This window comes from Lactuca sativa, chromosome 5 (genome assembly GCF_002870075.4).
Source record: "Lactuca sativa cultivar Salinas chromosome 5, Lsat_Salinas_v11, whole genome shotgun sequence".
In the NCBI taxonomy this organism is placed as follows: domain Eukaryota; kingdom Viridiplantae; phylum Streptophyta; class Magnoliopsida; order Asterales; family Asteraceae; genus Lactuca; species Lactuca sativa.
The window spans coordinates 329,745,013-329,764,235 of NC_056627.2; positions in this window are offsets into that span (position 1 = coordinate 329,745,013).

Below are 19,223 nucleotides of genomic sequence, written 5' to 3' on the forward strand. Positions count from 1 at the left end.
ATGTGAAATTTTTCCATGTGTTCGGCTCACGGTGTTTCATCTTTAATTCTAAAGAACACCGCAACAAGTTCGATGTCAAAGTCGACGAAGGAATCTTTCTGGGTTATTCTCTCACTTCCAAAGCATACAGAGTCTTAAACAAGCGTTCGAGAAAAATCGAAGAGACCTATTACGTGACTTTTGACGATAGCTATGTCAAAAAGCTACAGGCCAAAGAAGACACAGCTGAGGACATCTTTCCTCAAACTGGCCAAGTCACAGTCTTGATCGCTAATCTATACGAGAAGTTTCTGGAGCTCTTTGACGAACCAGAGAAAGCTACTCTCTCAGAAGCCGGTGCAGCAGACAACAAGGTAGACCAGATGAAGCAAATTGTCGAAGAAGCTGCCAGGAGAATGAACGAAGGAGGATCGATTTCTGATGAACCTCCATCCAACGATGCTTCAGTCGAGGGGGAGCCAAGCTCACATGTCGAGGGGGAGCCAAGCTCTACAACTGCAACCGAAAGTGCTTCTCCAACCGAAAGTTCTTCTCCAACCGAAAGTGCTTCTCCAACCGAAGGTGCTTCTCCAACCGAAGGTGCATCAAGGCCTGCAAGTCCAGCATCACAAGAAACCTCTAAACCGCAAGTTTCTCAAAGCTCATCAATCGAGGGGGAGCATGATGATATGACACTTGACTACGATAGCCAATCCGAGCCAGAAGAAATGATCAATGCTGAACTAGACCCAACCTTTGATCCAAATTATCCTCCTCTTACCAAATGGACCAGAGATCATCCTATCTCTCAAGTGGTTGGTGATGTCTCTGAAAAGGTTCTGACCCGATCACAACTGAAGGCAAAACAGACATCCTTATTTTCAAAGGTTGAGTTTTGTATGTTTAACTCATTCGTATCAAAAGTTGAACCGAAGACAGTTAACACTGCCATCGATCACTCTGATTGGGTTCAAGCAATGCAAGATGAACTGAACGAATTTGAAAGGAACAAAGTCTGGCGCCTCCTTCCAACTCCTCCAGATGCTTCGGTTGTTGGTCTCAAATGGGTCTTTAGGAACAAAATGGACAAGGAAGGAAATGTTATAAGGAACAAAGCTTGTCTGGTAGTAAAGGGATACTGTCAGGAGGAAGGGATTGATTATGAAGAGACTTTCGCTCCTGTAGCTAGGCTGGAATCTGTAAGAATATTTCTTGCTTATGCTGCCCACAAAAACTTTGAAGTTTTCCAAATGGACGTCAAGTGTGCATTTCTTAATGGAGAACTCGAAGAAACTGTGTATGTGGAGCAACCTCCTGGGTTCGTGAACGAAAAGTATCCAAACCATTGCTATATTCTGGATAAAGCTGTGTATGGTCTCAAACAAACTCCGAGAGCCTGGTATGAAACGCTAACTAAATTCTTAAAGATATCCAAATTCAAACAAGGTTCGGTTGACCCAACCTTCTTTCGCAAAAAGGAAGGTAACCACCTTATGATAGTTCAAATGTATGTCGATGACATCATCTTTGGCTCTATGAATTCCAGCCTAGCAGCTGAATTCAGAAAGCTGATGGAGACTAAATTTGAAATGAGCTCAATGGGTCCTATTAACTTTTTCCTTGGTTTAAATATTAGACAGGGACCCGAAGGCATCTTTATCAATCAGGAAGCTTACACGAAGACTCTCCTAGCAAAGTTTGGTATAATGGGAGACTCCAAAGTCAAAGTCCCAATGGCATTCGGCACCAAGCTAACTCCATCTCTAGACAAACCGACTGTTGATATCACGCTCTATCGTCAAATGATAGGTTCACTAATGTATCTTACTGCTAGCAGGCCTGACATCATGTTTTCTGTTTGTTATTGTGCTCGATTTCAGGCAAACCCATGCGAACCTCACATGCTTGCAGTGAAGAACATTTTACGTTATCTCAAGCGAACCACCTCCTTAGGTCTATGGTATCCTTCCAACTCAGGCTTCTTCGTTCAAGCCTATTCTGATGCTGACCTTGGAGGATGTGGACTCGACAGAAAAAGCACTACTGGTGGCTGTCAATTCCTTGACAGGAAGTTGGTCAGCTGGCAATCCAAGAAACAAGCGTGCGTGTCGTTGTCTACTGCCGAAGCGGAATACATAGCCGCTGCATCCTGCACCTCACAAGTGATTTGGATCCAGAGTCAACTTCGAGACTATGGACTCAATATGAAGAAGATCCCACTATATTGTGACTCTGAAAGTGCAATTAGGATCTGTCATAACGCAGTGCAACACTCTAAAACCAAACACATAGCACTGAGGTATCACTTCATCAAAGATCACGTGGAAGATGGAAACGTCGAAGTTCACTTCGTAAGAACCACTGATCAACTGGTTGACGTCTTTACCAAAGCTCTTCCTGAAGCATCATTCAATAGAATATTGCAAGGGCTAGGTATGATGGAATCAGAGTCAGTACCTCACACTACCTCTCAACCTTCAACGTAAGAAGCGAAACCAACCGAACGTTCGGGTTCGGTTAAACCATCTGACTCGCTCATCACTTCAAAGGTAATTTTTCTTTGTTGTATATTTCTTGTACAAAATTTTTTTGTGTTGAAAGTATTTTCCAATTGCATGTCTAAATTCCTTGGTTTCTTAAAATTTTCCAAAACCGAAACCTACCGAAGGTTCGGGTTCGGTTTTTCAAAATTTTGTTGAACCGAAACCAACTGAAGGTTCGGGTTCGGTTTTTCAAAATTTTCTTAAACCAAAACCAACCGAAGGTTCGGGTTCGGTTTTTCAAATTTTTCTTGAACCGAAACCAACCGAACGCTCGGGTTCGGTTTTTCATAATTTTCTTGAACCGAAACCAACCGAAGGTTCGGGTTCGGTTTTTCAAAATTTTCTTGAACCGAAACCAACCGAACGCTCGGGTTCGGTTTTTCAAAATGTTCTGGAACCGAAACCAACCGAACGTTCGGGTTCGGTTTTTCAAAGTTTTCCAAAGTTTTTTTTCGAGTCTTATTTTCTTTGCTTACTTTTTACCTTTTATTTTTTCTTGTAATTTTTCTTACTTTTTTTTATTTATTATTATCTACTTCAAAAACTCCAAAAATATTTTTTTCTTTTAATTTCACTTGTGCTCGTTCGTTTATGGGGATATAATTGATGAATTACTTAAGTGTCCCTAGAAGCATGCTGTTGTATGTGTCCCAAGCCTCATAAGATTTTGAATAATAGCCTTCATGACCTGGTATACACAAACCTTGTCTTCCCAATAAGGCTAACACATTTATTCTAATCGTGAGCTACCTCACTCTCTTCTCACATGAGTTAAGAGTTTCCTGCTTGGTCCTTATTTTCGCAGCAGAGGTACTTTATCTTCTTACACCATCTCCATTACATTTCTCCATTACATTCGTTTCATCAACGTAACCCTTGAGACTCTCAGAAATTACCACTGAGGTTTATGGCTACACAACAATTGTGTTTATGATCTTGGTTTCGTGCCACTACGAGCTGAGTGAAACCCAAAATTCAACACCATATCTGAATTGACGGTGAACAATTAATTTGCTCAAGTTTTCACCAAAGAATTGACGGATGTATCCTACTGAAATCTCAAATTTTTTTTGTGTGATTCCTATGAAATTGTTAAAAACCATAACATTTCTTCCCTTGGGATCCAGTTTTTTTAAATTTTTTTTTTTTTGAGATCTTATATTTTCCAAGCCAATTTAAAGTTAATTCCTACCTACTTGTTCAACAGACTACACCGGTCTCACAAGTACTTTGTTCACTTTCTTTCTTATTTCAAGATTAGAATTGTTGAATCAAAGCGAAAGCCACCTTTACTTAGCCTAACTAAAAGAAGCCTTTCAACATTTATTCATAAGTGATTGATCGTAATTCAACGGGAATCCACATTAACACTTTAAGGTCTCTCTTGACCTTGAAGGAAGAGATTCGTGCCCGGGATCATTAGTTTCGTGTCATTATTGACATCACAGTAAATCCTAAAAAGAGTTGCTTTATTTCTTTTCTTTTTACACTCTTTGCACGAAAATCTTTGATTTTCCAAAATTCCGTTACTAATTAATTTCAGGCTGATTTATTGCTTTGGTGGTTAATTATGAAGCTGTGGTCAAAAATAATCCACGTGGGTATTTAATTCAAAAGATGTCGTTTAAAAGATAAGACGAAAGGTTGCTGACTCGGCGGGAGTTAAAAGGATTGAATTTCAAACGACGGTAAAAACGGGGCGCGTGTGGATTTGTAACGCCCATACTTTTACTGACATCATGGACGCGTGTGCGAATTTCAAGGGATTTCTCTCTGGCACTTAAAGGCGCGTGAGGATTTGAACGGTTTTCTTCTGAAACGGCGCTTGTTGGGTGGCGTGATCCTAGGATTCTGACACTCTCTCTCCTACGTGATCATCGCATAGAAGATTTGAAACGATTTTTCTCTCTCCATTCCCTCACTATAAAAGGCAGTCTACACTCTCATTTACCTTTTTACTACTTCCGGATTTTCTAGAGAGCAAAAACTTCCAAAAGCTTCACTGTTCATCTTCTTCTTCTACTACCTTCAACAATGGCGGAATCATCCTCAGTCCATGCTACCTCCCACATCCTTCCTATTCGTCCTCAACAATGCCTGGTGATCGATCTCAACCCTCTGGCGTACGACTCCTACATGTCGCCGATCATCGAGTGCCTGAAGTACTCCCAAATTGCTCCGGCTCTCTCCATGATTGAGTCTGTGCCCATGGCGACTCTCTCGCAGGTTTATGCGACTGCCTATTACGACAAAGTAGTCGAGCGGGTGTTCTTCGAAGTTGCTGATCACAAGACCTCCATTTCTCGACAACGTTTCTGCACACTGCTAGGGTTGGCTGCTGACCCATCGAGAATTAATCCGGAGACGATTCCGGTTGGGCATCTGTATTGCATGTTTTACAATATGGGGTACACGGAGGTCCTCACCTCCGTCGCAAAGTTCAAGAAATCTTGTTTGCCGCCACAGTGGAACGGCATGTTCACAGTCCTCTTCAAGGGCTTGTCGGAACGGAGCTCAGGATCCGACGGTGCTAGTCGACTTTTCTTGTCGATCATGTATGCAGTTTAAAACGGGATCAACTTAGATTTTGGGTTGGTTCTCTGGCAACAGCTCATCCAGAGCCTTTCTTCTTCATCACGACATTCTGAGGTGTTGTATGCCCGGTTCTGGACTCTAATCACAAAGTAGGCAATGGACAAGTTTGATATTCCCACTGCTGCTGGTGCATCGATGTCTTCAATCGGTACGTTTCACACCAAGAAGATCATCGTCTCTGATGCATCTAAATTCTCGTTCATTGGCTCTATTCCGGAGACAATGTATGGCGACGTTCCCTCTGACAGCAGGCTAATCCGGACGATCAAGGAGTTCAGGGCAACTGGACCGAGGGAACTCACACCGGAAATGCTAAAGTCCATCCACGATGCTGACAAACCGGTGAACAGGGGCAAAAAGGCGGAAAAAGGGAAGCAAGTGACCAAAGCTCCTAAAGGTCCTTCTCCCAAGAAGAGGAAACAAACGAAACCTGCTCAGTCCCCGCAGCTGAAGAGGAGGAAGACTCAACCGAAGCGAAAGCTTATAATCCCTTCCTCTTCGAGTGACTCAGAAAACGAGAGTTCGGGTTCGGACGGCTCTCAAGGAGGCGAAACCCCTCAAAGAGGCAACACACCACCTCGCTCACCTACCCCAGAGATGGAACTTCATAATTCACCAGTTCCTTCACCTCCTCAAACCATCCCTACTTCCATTCCGACCATAACCCCCACTACCACTATTCCTCCAACCTCTTTCCCTATACCACCACCCATTTTCACGGATACCACCACAACCACTACAAAGGTTACAACCAACGTACCTGATACAGGGGTTCATACCACTACAACCGAAACACCACCCGTAACCGAACCACCTCAAACTGAAACCCATACAACCGAACCTACCCACACTCAACCACCACCCGAAACTACCCCACCCCACACTCAACCTGAACCTACCAAAACCACCACACCCCCAGCTTCACCACCCCCACCATCTCCAGATCATGCCTCTGATGGAGATAACCCGTTTCTTGGCGGTGAAAACATGACCTTCGATTCGGTCTACTTTAGTCCGTTTCAGGTTCAGAGTGACGAAGAGGATGATGCTCCAGTGACAAAGAAGCATCTTAAGGAGCTCAACGAGAAGGTTGACTTACTTCTCGCTTCCTCTTCCAACCAACAGTCCTCTCTATCTGAAGCTGCACTTCAGAAGATTGTTGATGCCTTCTCCAGGGCTCAGCATGATTCGATAGCCTCAGCCACTGCCGCCATAGACGCCTCCACAAAAGCCTGTGAGGCAGCGACCGAAAAAGTCGATAAACTATTCTCAGACGCTTCTTCCCTGTTGAAGTCCCTACAGGAGAGCGCTGATGCCACAAAAACAACTTTGGAATCGATTGTTCAGCAATTGGCAAAGTTCGTCTCAACGAAGTTGACCTCGTTCGCCAACCTTCGCCAATCAATAAGCGACGACAACTCGGCCCTTCGTGCCTCCATTGATGAGCGCCTCGCTAAGCTTCAGGAGGATCTCGCAGCTGAGAACTCATTGATGGACGTTCTAGCAAGCAAAACCACCGCCCTAAAGGTCAAGAGCACTCAACTTTCAAACTCACAGCAACAACTGGAAGCTCTTCGATCCGAAAGGGAGGTCATCAAGACATGTGTTTCGGATGTACACACTGCTTTATCAAACATCCTAGAAGCACACGATCCGATTCTAAACCATTCGGTGAGGCGAACCCTTGCTGAAAAACTTGCTCCTGCCTTGGACCTTCTCAGCAAAATCGAAGGTTTACCTAGTTTCGTGTCCACTCCGAAACAAGGGGGAGAAGAGAAGAAGTCTGGATCGAAACCACCTCCTTCCTCCAAAGCTACTCACACAACCGAACCACCTCCGACTGGTCAAGCTTCGGGTTCGGGTGTGAAGGATAAAGGGAAACACATAACCGAGGAAGAAGATGAAGATGAAGATGATGAAACCATTGCTGACATGTTGAAACGTAAAAACAGTCGCAATGTGGATGATGATGTCAATCGTGTGGCGCGAGAGGCTGAAGAAGCCGAACGCAAGCAGAAGGAAGCCCACGATCTCCTCGAGAGCAGGAAGACTCTCTTCCCTGCCTGGACTCGGGAGCGAATGATCAAAGAGGCCATAGATACTCCTAGCATCCTATGGCTCGAACCGGTGATTTCGTTCGACTGCTATAATTCTGTCGATTCGCAGTTCGACATGCCATTGACTCGAAAGGCGTTTATCTTCCACGCCTTCTCATGTATTTTTGAAGTCCCTCATCCGAACTCTGAGGTGGATAGGGAGCTGATTGAATTTTATCTGAAGGCTGCTCGTCCTCAGTATTTAACATGGAGCGCCCAGAAGATAGTGAACGTTCCGGTCTTAAAGCCTTACACCGAAGGAAGGTTCATAAACGTTCGGTTCAAGGTGATTCGAGGGTCTGCGAGAACTGAACACCTTATATCTCTGGCAGATCTACCGAACTTAAATCCTCATGATTGGATTGTCTTGCACAATATCCTTTTGACGAATGAAGCCGAATATGGTCCAATTATAGACCATCTCAAAAGGATGTTAGTCTGTTACATCATGGAGGTTGCCCTAATGGATCAGGAGGTTGCCACAATCTTCAAGAAGAAACCGAAGATAGCTCCTGTGGGATCGGCTAGTGATCTCAATCAGATGAAAATGGGCAAGATCGACTCGAGACGCAATTCGGTCATGTTCACTAGAGCAGAAGGACAGAAATGTCTCTTTGCTTTAACTGACAAACATCTTTACACCACTGCTTGTCTGGAGCATGTGTTATCGATCATTCGAAGGTGTAAAGAGAATGCAGCGGATGATGTTAAGTACTTCAACGACATGATCCAATGGTACATCAGGTTTAGGTAGACGATTCTGGCTGTTATCTCTCGTCTGTTTAACACCGTGAAGAAGAAGGTACCCGCCTCCGCTGCTGGCCCAAGTAACAAGTGAAGATCTCGCTCCAATTGACGCAAAGGGGGAGATTGTTGAATTGAAGATTTGTTCAAGGGTTGCGTCTTTGGGCTCGGCTATTTGTTTATTTAATTTGTATTTCGGTTTGGGCCTCTCCAACCGAGAGCCCATTATGTTTATTATATAAGTATATGCTTGCATGCATATTAGGTTAATGATTTAACGATTGATCTAGAACATAACGATAGGATTTACAGATTTCTTTGATCGTTCTTGTAAACCTACCAATCCTCTACAGTTGATGTTCTTAGTCGAGCTCTTCTGAGGATTTTGTTTTAATCATACGACACGTTTGATTCACTTTTCCCTTGTTCTTATTTTCGTGTTCTTGCTGTTTTATATTTACTTACCTGTTTAAGATCTAATCGATCTTCAAGATTAAGTTTTAATCTCATCACACCCTCAACCTCTCTTCTCAAATCGACTCCCTCACTTCTCCTCCCAAATAATTCTATAAATTGTAACATCCTGTTTCGAATTGTTCCCATTTTGAGTTGGTGATCAAGGATAAAGTGCTATCAAGCTACGGATACCTAAGGGGTCGGGTTTCGGACCTAGTTGGAGTTGGATAAGGTACCTTGGATTGCTCGGGTATTTAGTTTGAGATTTTGGATCAAAGGGGTATTTTGGTAATTTGTCATCTCAGATCTTATGGGAAGTGGATTTTGGTTCGGGACATTTTATGGCAGGCAAGAATTGATAATAGTGTTGAGTGTCTCGATACCTTTTTATGGATATATGAATGGTTGGAATCAGAGTTGTATCGAGTAAGTTATAGCTTTCGGATGAATTAGGGTTTTAGGAAAAGCCCTAGTACGCGGGGTGTACCAAGCTGGTACACAGGGCGTACCGAAGAGCAAGAACTACGCGAGGTGTAGCTGGAGGAACACGTAACGTATAAGCGAGGATTGGATCGGGATGCGTGGCCTCGTACGCAGGGCATACGAGAAGGTATGCTGGGCGTACGAGGGTCATATTGAAAACCCTAATCTTAGAGTTGTACCCTATATAAGCATAATTTTGAGCCTCCTTCTTCATTTTGAGTCATCCCCCACCCTTTAAAACCCTAGAACTCGTCTCTAATCATTCATGGTGGCATTTTGAGCTTATGGAGTCCATTTTTGGAGTGTTTGATCCATTTCCAAGAAGGTGGAGTTTGATGCAAAGATGGGGATCAAGAAGAAGCTTATGCGTCTGGCTTTTGTGACTCATTTTCAGCTTGATGAAGGTATAAAGCTTTAAACTTGATCATTGGTGTCTTAGATCTACCATTCATGGGTTTTTGTTCATTTTGGTCCCAAGTATGAGATCTAGTGGTCTTGATTTCATTCTAGGAGCTTTGGGTCGCCCCTCATAGTGTCTTAGTGTTTCTGAGGTTCAAGGTCCATAAAGTTGGCACCTTTAGAGTTTAAGACCATCTATGTTGGAGTTTGAGCTATTCCCACGAAAGTAGAATGCTATTTGGTCTTGTTGGGGCATGCAAAGTCACCAGGTCAGTGACTTTATGGGTTTAGACATTATGTGGGAATCAGATATGTGGTTTGGACTTATGACTTGAAGCATTAAGTGCTTAATGGCAGAAGTGAGTCTAGAGGGTAGTACGTTGGGCGTACAAGCTAGTACGCGCAGCATACAAGCCATTAAGCGAGTACGTGCAACATACTACTAAGTAAGCCCTGCATACTCGACCAGGTTGGATTTCGGACTTTGGGCTTTGGCTTTGGGCCATCTTTTTGGGCATAGATTCTTGGACCCTAACGGAATATCTGGTTGGTTGTGTTATGGGCTAATTGAAGGATTGGATTATAGGATGAGGCCCAATAAGGAGTTTGGGCCTAATTCGGAAAATAGGGCCATTAGTGGGCCTTTATGGATTTTGGAGTTTTGGACTTGATTGGTTTGGACTTGAATCTTAGTTGAGTATCTTGTGGGCCAGGGGTAAAATGGTTATGTAACACCCATAGAATTCAAGCCAATTTAAAACTTTTAAAACATTTCCAAAACCATTAACCATTACAAAACTTGTTTTCAAAATGTATCATATCAGAGTATCCCAGAAACAAAGTAATAAAAGTGAGGAGCTGTACGATCACGCCTTTGCCTTGCCACGATCTCCTGATGTACCTGAAACAATAAACTGAAACTGTAAGCCCGAAAGCTTAGTGAGCTACCCCCAAAATATCCATACACACAACCATACACATACAGCTATGAACAACATACTATGGGTCTAGTCAACCATCGGGTTGGAATAGCCCTGACCCTCAACCATTGGGTTGGAATGCCAACATACTACGAGTCCAATTATCCTCAGGATGGAATACTCTCGGCCCACAACCTTCGGGTTGGAATGCCCACACACCTGCATATACAACAACTACTATGGGTACAATCATCCATCGGGATGGAATACCCCAGTCCCTCAATCATCGGGTTGGAATGCCAAACTACTATGAGTCCATTCATCCTCGGGATGGAATACTCTCGGCCCACAACCATCGAGTTAGATTGCCCACATACGATGATTCCAATCATCCTCAGGATAGAATACTCTCGGCCCACAACCATCAGGTTGGATTGCCCACATATGATCAACCAAACAAGTGCACCTATATCAAATAATCATATAACAGTCTACAAGACAACATAATAGGGCCCTATCATCCTCGGGATGGGATACCCTCCAATACTGCTCAATCATGTACACATATAACAGGTAATCTCCTACTAGCATACAGACAGTCAGACCAAACTAAAGGTCACTAAGCATAACCACATCCGATCTACCAGGATACCGATATAACCGATCATACTAGCATATAACCATCCTATCTACCAGGATGTTGAGCTAACATATCACAATAGTAACTATCTCAAATAAAAAATCAAAGGACCGGCCTTGGTGCCTTAGACCTTTAAGTATAGTGAGGATAACTCACCTTGCAATTGCTGAACTGAAGAGATAAGATCAAGTCCTCCGATCATAGCCATGAACTCCACCACCTAACACTATGATGGAATCATATATGTAAGTGCTCAATTACCAGAATACCCTTGGAAGTCAAACTAGTCAACCCTTGGTCAAATTCAAAGTCAACAGCCGAGGTCAACAGTCCATGCTAACCTAACTCGTCGAGTGCACTACATTGACTCGTCGAGTTCTTCCAAAACTCACAGAGTCATGAAACCCTTGTTGACTCGCCAAGTTTCCAGGCAACTTGACGAGTTCAAACGTGTCCAAAATTCGGGGAAACCCCAAAAGACTCGTCGAGTCATCTCCCAGACTCGACGAGTTGAATCGCAATTCAAGACTCGTAACCCTAATGTGACTTGCCAAGTCGGGCGGCTCGACTCGCCCAGTTTCTTCGCCCTTATCCATAATCCAGCGATTTTGAGCTAACCAATCGTTCCAAATTGTAGATCCAACCTTCTAGGGCATGCTTCTCATGTAAAGGTGCAAACTTTACATGTATGCAAGGTGATTTTGGCTCAATACAAGATAGGGAGAAGGTTCATGACAAGAATGCTCAGAAACAAGCTAAAGGGTTGATACTTTATGTTTTCATGGACCAAGACAAGTCTAGATCTGAAGTTGCAACCTCAGATATAGACCCAAAACCCTAAATGGATCATAAAGATGCTAAGTCACCCCAAATCTCATCCATGAATAGATCCATATGTAACAAGGTCAAGGTAATGACTTGTTAACTTCAAACTGATGCCACTGAGTAGAGAAATCGAATCCACCAGCTCCTCTATGATATTCTTAAACTCCAAGCCTCCTTCTTGCAATTGCTTGAAAACACACTTTCCCTCCTTCACACACTCAAAATGGGGGTTTGGGTCGGTTAGGGCTGCTTATGGACATCAAGGGGTGATAAGGGGGCTGAGGTAAGGACTTGCGGTCCTTTAAATAGGGTGCAACCCCTAAAATTAGGGTTTTATCTTCCCAGCATCAACTCGTCGAGTCCAGCCGCCGACTCGGCAAGTTGGTCACTTAACACGTGGCCAAAACCCACTCCGACTCGACGAGTAGTCATACCTTCTCGCCGAGTAGACTCCTTAATTTAAACATAAGCCCTAAAGTATACTTCTGAAGTTTGGGATGTTACAGGTTATTTTACCCAAGTATGGATTATGGATCATGGTATAGAACCCAATTACTAATTAGGTGATATTTTGGTATTGATAGCTCAGGAAGTGGATAGGATAGCAACTAAGGATTCTTTCAGAAAGCTTCTGCACTCGAGGTGAGTCTTCTCACCATACCAATGGGTCTAAGGCACCAAGGTCGGCCCATTTATCTAGTTGTGATGATTTTTGTGGATGTGCTATTAAAACATTATGTATTTATGTGAAGTCCATGTGGGGGTTCCCATGGTAAGTAGCCATATATATGGTATGCTAGTTGATTGTGTAGTATTTGGTATGCTAGTTGTCTTTGTGATACTTTCATGGAAGCCCCCGGGGGTTCCCGAGGGAGTTGGATATAAGACCATGTGGGGGTTCCTATGGCATTTCAGGCTAAGATCATGTGGGGGTTCCCATGGAAAGGGGATAAGACCATGAGGGGGTACCAATGGCACCTAGTGTAAGACCTTGGAGGGTTTCCAATCCTTATATGTTTGCATGTTTAGCTCATATGTTTGTATGTATGGTTTGATTGGTAATTATAGAAGACCATGTGGGGGTTCCCATGGCAGGAAGACCATGTGAGGGTTCCAGTGGCACTAGGTGTAAGACCCTAGAGGGTTTCCATGGCTTCCTTATATGATTATTTGCAAGGCTTGTGTGATTGATATGGTTTATGTAATTTCTATAGCTAATATAGATTATGTGGTTATGTGGAATGTGTGGCGTATGCTCTGGGGAACTCACTAAGCTTCGTGCTTACAGTTTTGTTTATGGTTTCAGGTATCATTGTTTTGGAAAAGAAGGGCTCGGCTTGATAATAGCGCGCACACCCGTAATTCCGCAACATATGATTTTGGGACAAACTCTGATGAATGTTTTTAATTAATCATGTTTTTGGAATGTTTGGATTTAAAGATATATGTGTTTTGACTGTATTGAAAAATGAAATTTTTACTCTTGATTTTTGGGTCATTACAAGTTGGTATCAGAGCCTTGGTTTGAGGGATTCAGAAATATTTTCGGGTGTGTCTGAGCTCAAACTGAGGATCGGTAAAGTTTTTAAAGGAAAAATGTTTTCAAGCAAAAGTTTTCTAAGAAAAGAAAGGGTGTGGTGCATGCAATCAACCGATCTCAAGTAAATTTCCCAGAATACCTGCATATGTTATCTGTTATGACCTGATTTATGGATCTGAGAATCGCATGCTAGTTAAGGATAGGGGAGATGCCTTTATATGTTGTATTAGCTCGTAGACTTGCATGCTAGTGTTGTGTAGTCAGCGATAGATTGGAATGTGATGCATATAGCTTTGGAGATAATGTATGCTATGTTGTAACGAGAATGACTATTGGTATTGGTAACTGCTAAGTGCTTGTTTTGAAAATTGTATATGGATAGGATCTTACAGACTTAGAATAGCTTATTTGGCCTTATTTCCTATGGTCCTAGGGTAAAGTCTATTATTCGCTAGTCTATTAGATCCTGTTCTGTGTATAATTTGCATGCATAAGGCAGCCGACAGCGAGGATGGATGGATGTGGACAATATGAGTGATGGTATGTGGGCTGAATGTTTTATGATAGTTCATGGGTCGGAGACTACCCTAGGGTAAGCCTAGGATGAGGTTAGCGACAGGTGTTACCTGCTTGCAGATTTTATGTGTGGATAGAGTGACTTGTCTAGCATATGCTGGTTAGATTTACCGTTACCTGAATACTGCTTGCTTTGTTCTTTGTGGGATTCCTAGTGATGTGGATCAACTACTAAGTGAATATGTTAATTCACATACAGTACAGGTTAAATAATCTAAGAGGGGTGGATTTTACCCTATTGCGCAGCTCTCGTCTGAGTCCAACCATTCTAGGTTTGAATCTTTTACTCGAAGGATTATCTGACCTTTGTTGTGTGTGACTATATTCATGAGGTATTTGGTCGACATTGGTGGGAATCTTTCAGAAGTTGAGGGCAAGATGAGGATGGGAACCTAGGAAAGCCTATGATATGCTCCAGTGAGTTTAGTGGGGCGGTTCGGTGAAGTTAGGAACCTAGGAAATCATAGGAGCTGCTTCGATGGGTATTGTGATGTTGTTTAGCGGATAGTTAGTAGTATGGTTTAGTGAGTACTGCGTAATCGTCTAAATAAGTGACTTACAGGATTCGGGAGGATTTTTGAGGAAAGTATGGATAAGTGTGGAAGGTAGTATTGGGCCCGTACTACTGAAAGCACAGGATCCATACTCGAATCGGTGAGAGTCTTGGAGAATCTAAGAAGCTTATGGGAAGGGATAATTCTTGGTTATGCTCTGATAGTGGAGATAGTTGCTTTGCCAGAAGAGGATAAGCACACATGAGGAAGGACCGGGGTTGGTCCCAGCTCCGGTGGTGAGCCAGCCAGTGGAGGGATTACTAGGGATTTGAGTTCGCATTGGGTTAAGGAGATGGACAGTGTTTTTCGTACTAGTCCCTACCCCTTAGGAGCTAAGGTTCAGTTCGTTGTGGATCTCTTGTATCAAATGGTACATATTGATTGTGCGTTCTATTGCACTTTCAGGATTGGAGGCTACGTTTTGGGAGTAGTTGTAGCCCGGGTAGGGCAGAGGCTGCTCCGGTTATTGCAGTTCACCCGTTGACAATTGAGTTGGTGAGCGTGTTAGGGTGTGAGACCCTAGATGATATGATTCCTAGATCCAAGAGCGAAGGATTGATTTGGAGCAGATTGGGAAGATAGCACCAGATCAAGTGCATATATTGGAGGGTCCTAGAAAGAGACCCAAGAGTTCGGGTCAGCTTTTAAGAGGCCAGCAGGGCTGGATTCAGTGCAGTACTGGTGGGAAACTGCATGAGGGAGTTTTCATTTCAAGGGTTTTAGTAAGCGTATCTTTGGGTTTGTTTCCCTGCTTGTGTTTGGGTTATACCTTCACACATTGTCATATGCCATATGCATACCATATGTTACGGGGTGGTTAGTGAAATGTCGTTTATGTCTTTCTTGGTTTGGAGCATTCGATGTTATCTAGGTCTATGGTCGAGATCGATTTAGGGACGTTATGCAGAAGGTCTACGGTCAGGATTGGTGACTCAACCATTTTGCTTGGGTCGGCTTTTGGAAGCGCCAGGGGAAGTGGTCTACTGTTGAGGCTTTGATCTAGGCATTGGTTATTTGGACTACCAGATATAAGTGTGGCATCATTTCAAGGTGTCTGAGGTTAACAGTTTCACTAGGATTTGGGGAGTGTTCATCCGATCTTTAGGAGTTGTGTGGTCTTTTTGGGGTCTGGGCCAGTAATAGAACAGTAGCACGGGTAAGCAGCAGGTTGTCAGTAGTGGGTTATTAAAGAGTAAGAAGGATTGGGAATCCTTCAAATCTCATGTATTGCGAATACTTAGCAGGTATGAGACCGGGATGAGTTTCTCATCCCCTTCGAGGAAAATGGTGGCCCAAGTGGCTATTTGGTTTGAGGGTTGTGTGAGTTTGGAGTTCGGTAAAACTCCCCATCATGTGAATCGTGTCTTCTTAGGGATGGATAGCAGAATTTGGGAAATCGGGTTGGGGCTCCAGTCATGAATTGAGTTCAGTTCAGGTGTTCGGTCGAGTGCGTCCTTGACTGTGTATGCATTTTGAATTGATAGATTAGGGGTAAGGCATTGGGCTGCGGTCATGTTAGGATGAAAGTGTTGTAAGACTACGGGGGAGACGTAGCATTCACTAATGGTCAGTTAGGATGAAAGCGTTGTAAGACTACGGGGGAGCCGTAGCATTCACTAATGGTTAGTTAGGATGAAAGTGTTGTAAGACTACGGGGGAGCCGAAACATTCACTCATTATCAGTAGGGTGAAAGTGTTGTAAGACTATGGGGGAGCCGTAGCATTCACTAGTAGTCAGATAGTGTGAAGAGTGTTGTAAGACTGCGGGGGAGCCGTAGTATTCACAAGTAGTTAGATAGTGCGGGAAGTGCATAAATACTACAGGGTAGCTATGACATTCACAGATTTGTTCGAATGACTTAGGCCAGGGTGGGCCAGTTCGCAAGGTTTTGAGTAGGTCACAGCATAATTGGAATCATGAAACGCTAGGTCGAAGGAGACTGGGTATGATGCAAGACTACAGTTATTCTGGTAGCATTCACTTTTTGTGTCGGATTCAGTGGAGACTGGTTGTCAGCCTATCATGATCGGATGGATCAAAGGATAGAAGGAGCCATGAGTGGCGGTATAGATAGGGCATTTATTATTAGACGAGGTATCCTTCGGAGGTCATGTGGGGTTGTTGTGTGTGTGTGTTTCTAGCCCAGTAATCGGTTAGGTTTTCGATGTTTGATTAGATATTATATATGAAGTATCATGTTGGGAGTTACGAAGGGCAACAGTGCGGGAGCCTTCTTGGCTCAATAACTGGGTTGGAACCCGAAATTTAAGATGAATGGCTAACGAATTGGGACCAGGGAGGTCTCGGTGGATTGAGGGAAGCAACCATGAGGCGACAACCTACTGTTTTAGGCAGTTTCAGGACTTCGGGCGGTATTAGCGATTTGGGTTCCGTGGGAATGAGGAGTATCTGGGTGTTGGGTAATGCCAAGTCACCCACAGCGGGATTAAATAATCTCATAATAGTCTGAGTCTATCCGTTGTAGGGAAGGATCTTCTACTCGAAGGATTATCTGAGCTTCTGTCAGGTATAAGTGTTCTACAGAGAAATTTGGTCTATGACTCTGTTTTTTAGTGCGAACCTCAAGTTATCAAAGTTTGAGTAGCCAGTTAGGATATAAGTGCAATGAATTCGGCAATGATTCAGGGTAATCGATCTGTCAAGGAGACAGACCATCTTGAGGCTTCAAGTTTCAGATTGAGTAAATGTGATCATGTTGCAAGGAATTCGTTTCATATTCGAGTTTTAGAGCCCTGTCGGGTTGGTTTTGATTGTCTTGGAAAGGATATGGTATGCTCGGGACCGTGTCCATGTTGCTCGGGCTGCTTGGCGTGTCTGGGTTGGTAAGGAATGATTTCAAGGACGAAATCAAATTCAAGTGGGGGAGAGTTGTAACATCATGTTTCGAATTGTTCCCATTTTGAATTTGTGATCAAGGATAAAGTGCTATCAAGCTACGGATACCTGAGGGGCTGAGTTCCGAACTTAGTTGGAGTTGGATAAGGTGCCTTGGATTGCTCGGGTATTCAGTTTGAGATTTTAGATCAAAGGGGTATTTTGGTAATTTGTCAGCTCAGGTCTTATGGAAGTGGATTCTAGTTCGAGACATTTTATGGCAGGCAAGAATTGATAATAGTTTTGAGCATCTCGATACCATAGAACTCATCTCTAATCATTCATGGTGGCATTTTGAGCTTATGGAGTCCATTTTTGGAGTGTCTGATCCATTTCCAAGAAGGTGGAGTTTGATGTAAAGATGGGGATCAAGGAGAATATTCTGGATCTGGCTTTTGTGACTCATTTCCAGCTTGATGAAGGTATAAAGCTTTGAACATGATCATTATTGTATTAGATCTACCATTTATGGGTTTTTGTTCATTTTGGTCCCAAGTATGAGATCTAGTGGTCTTGATTTCATTCTAGGAGCTTTGAGTCACCCCTCTTAGAGTCTTAGTGTTTCTGAGGTTCAAGGTCCATAAAGTTGGCACCTTTAGAGTTTAAGACCATCTATGTTGGAGTTTAATCCATTCCCATGAAACTAGAATGCTATTTGGTCTTGTTGGGGCATGCAAAGTCACGACGTCAGTGACTTTATGGGTTTAGACATTATGTGGAACTCAGATCTGTGATTTGGACTTATGATTTGAAGCATTAAGTGCTTAATGGCAGAAGTAAGTCTAGAGGGTAGTACGGTGGGCGTACAAGCCAGTACGTACATCGTACAAGCCATTAAGCGAGTACGCGCAACGTACTACTAAGTACGCCCTGCGTACTCAGCCTGGTTACATTTCAGACTTTGGGCTTTGGGTTTGGGCCTAGATTCTTGGACCTTAATAGACTATCTGGTTGGTTGTGTTATGGGCTAATTGAAGGATTTGGTTATAGGATGAGGCCCAATAAGGAGTTTGGGCCCAATTCGGAAAATAGGGCCATTAGTGGGCCTTTATGGATTTTGGAGTTTTGGACTTGGTTGGTTTTGGACTTGGGCCTTAGTTGAGTATCATGTGGGCCAGGGGTAAAATGGTTATTTTACCCAAGTATGGATTATGGATCATGGTATAGAACCCAATTGATAATAGGGTGATATTTTGGTATTGATAGCTCAGGAAGTGTATAGGGCAGCAACTAAGGAATTCTTTCAAAAAGCTTCTGCATTCCAAGCGAGTCTTCTCACCATACCAATCGGTCTAAGGCACCAAGGCCCGCCCATTTATCTAGTTGTGATGATTGTTGTGGATGTGCTATTGAAACATTATGTATTTATGTGAAGTCCATGTGGGGGTTCCCATGGCAAGTAGCTATATATATGGTATGCTAGTTGATTGTGTAGTATTTGGTATGCTAATTGTCTTTGTGATACTTGCATGGAAGACACCGGGGGGTTCCCGAGGCAGTTTGATATAAGACCATGTGGGGGTTCCTATGGCATTCCAGGCTAAGACCATGTAGGGTTCCCACGGTAGTGGGCTAAGACCATGAGAGGGTTCCTATGGCACCCGGTGTAAGACCTATGAGGGTTGCCAGGGCATCCTTATATGTTTGCATGTTTAGCTCATATGTTTGTACGTATGGTTTGATTAGTAGTTAGAGAAGACCATGTGGGGGTTCATATGTCAGGAAGACCATGTGGGGGTTCGCTTAGCAGGTAGTTAAGACCACGTGGGGGTTCCAGTGACACTAGGTGTAAGACCCTATAGGGTTCCCATGGCTTCCTTATATGATTATATGCAGGGCTTGTGTGATTAATATGGTTTATGTAGCTATTATAGCTAGTATGGATTATGTGGTTATGTGGAATGTGTGGGGTATGCTCTGGGGAACTCACTAAGCTTCGTGCTTATAGTTTTGTTTATGGTTTCAGGTATCATTGTT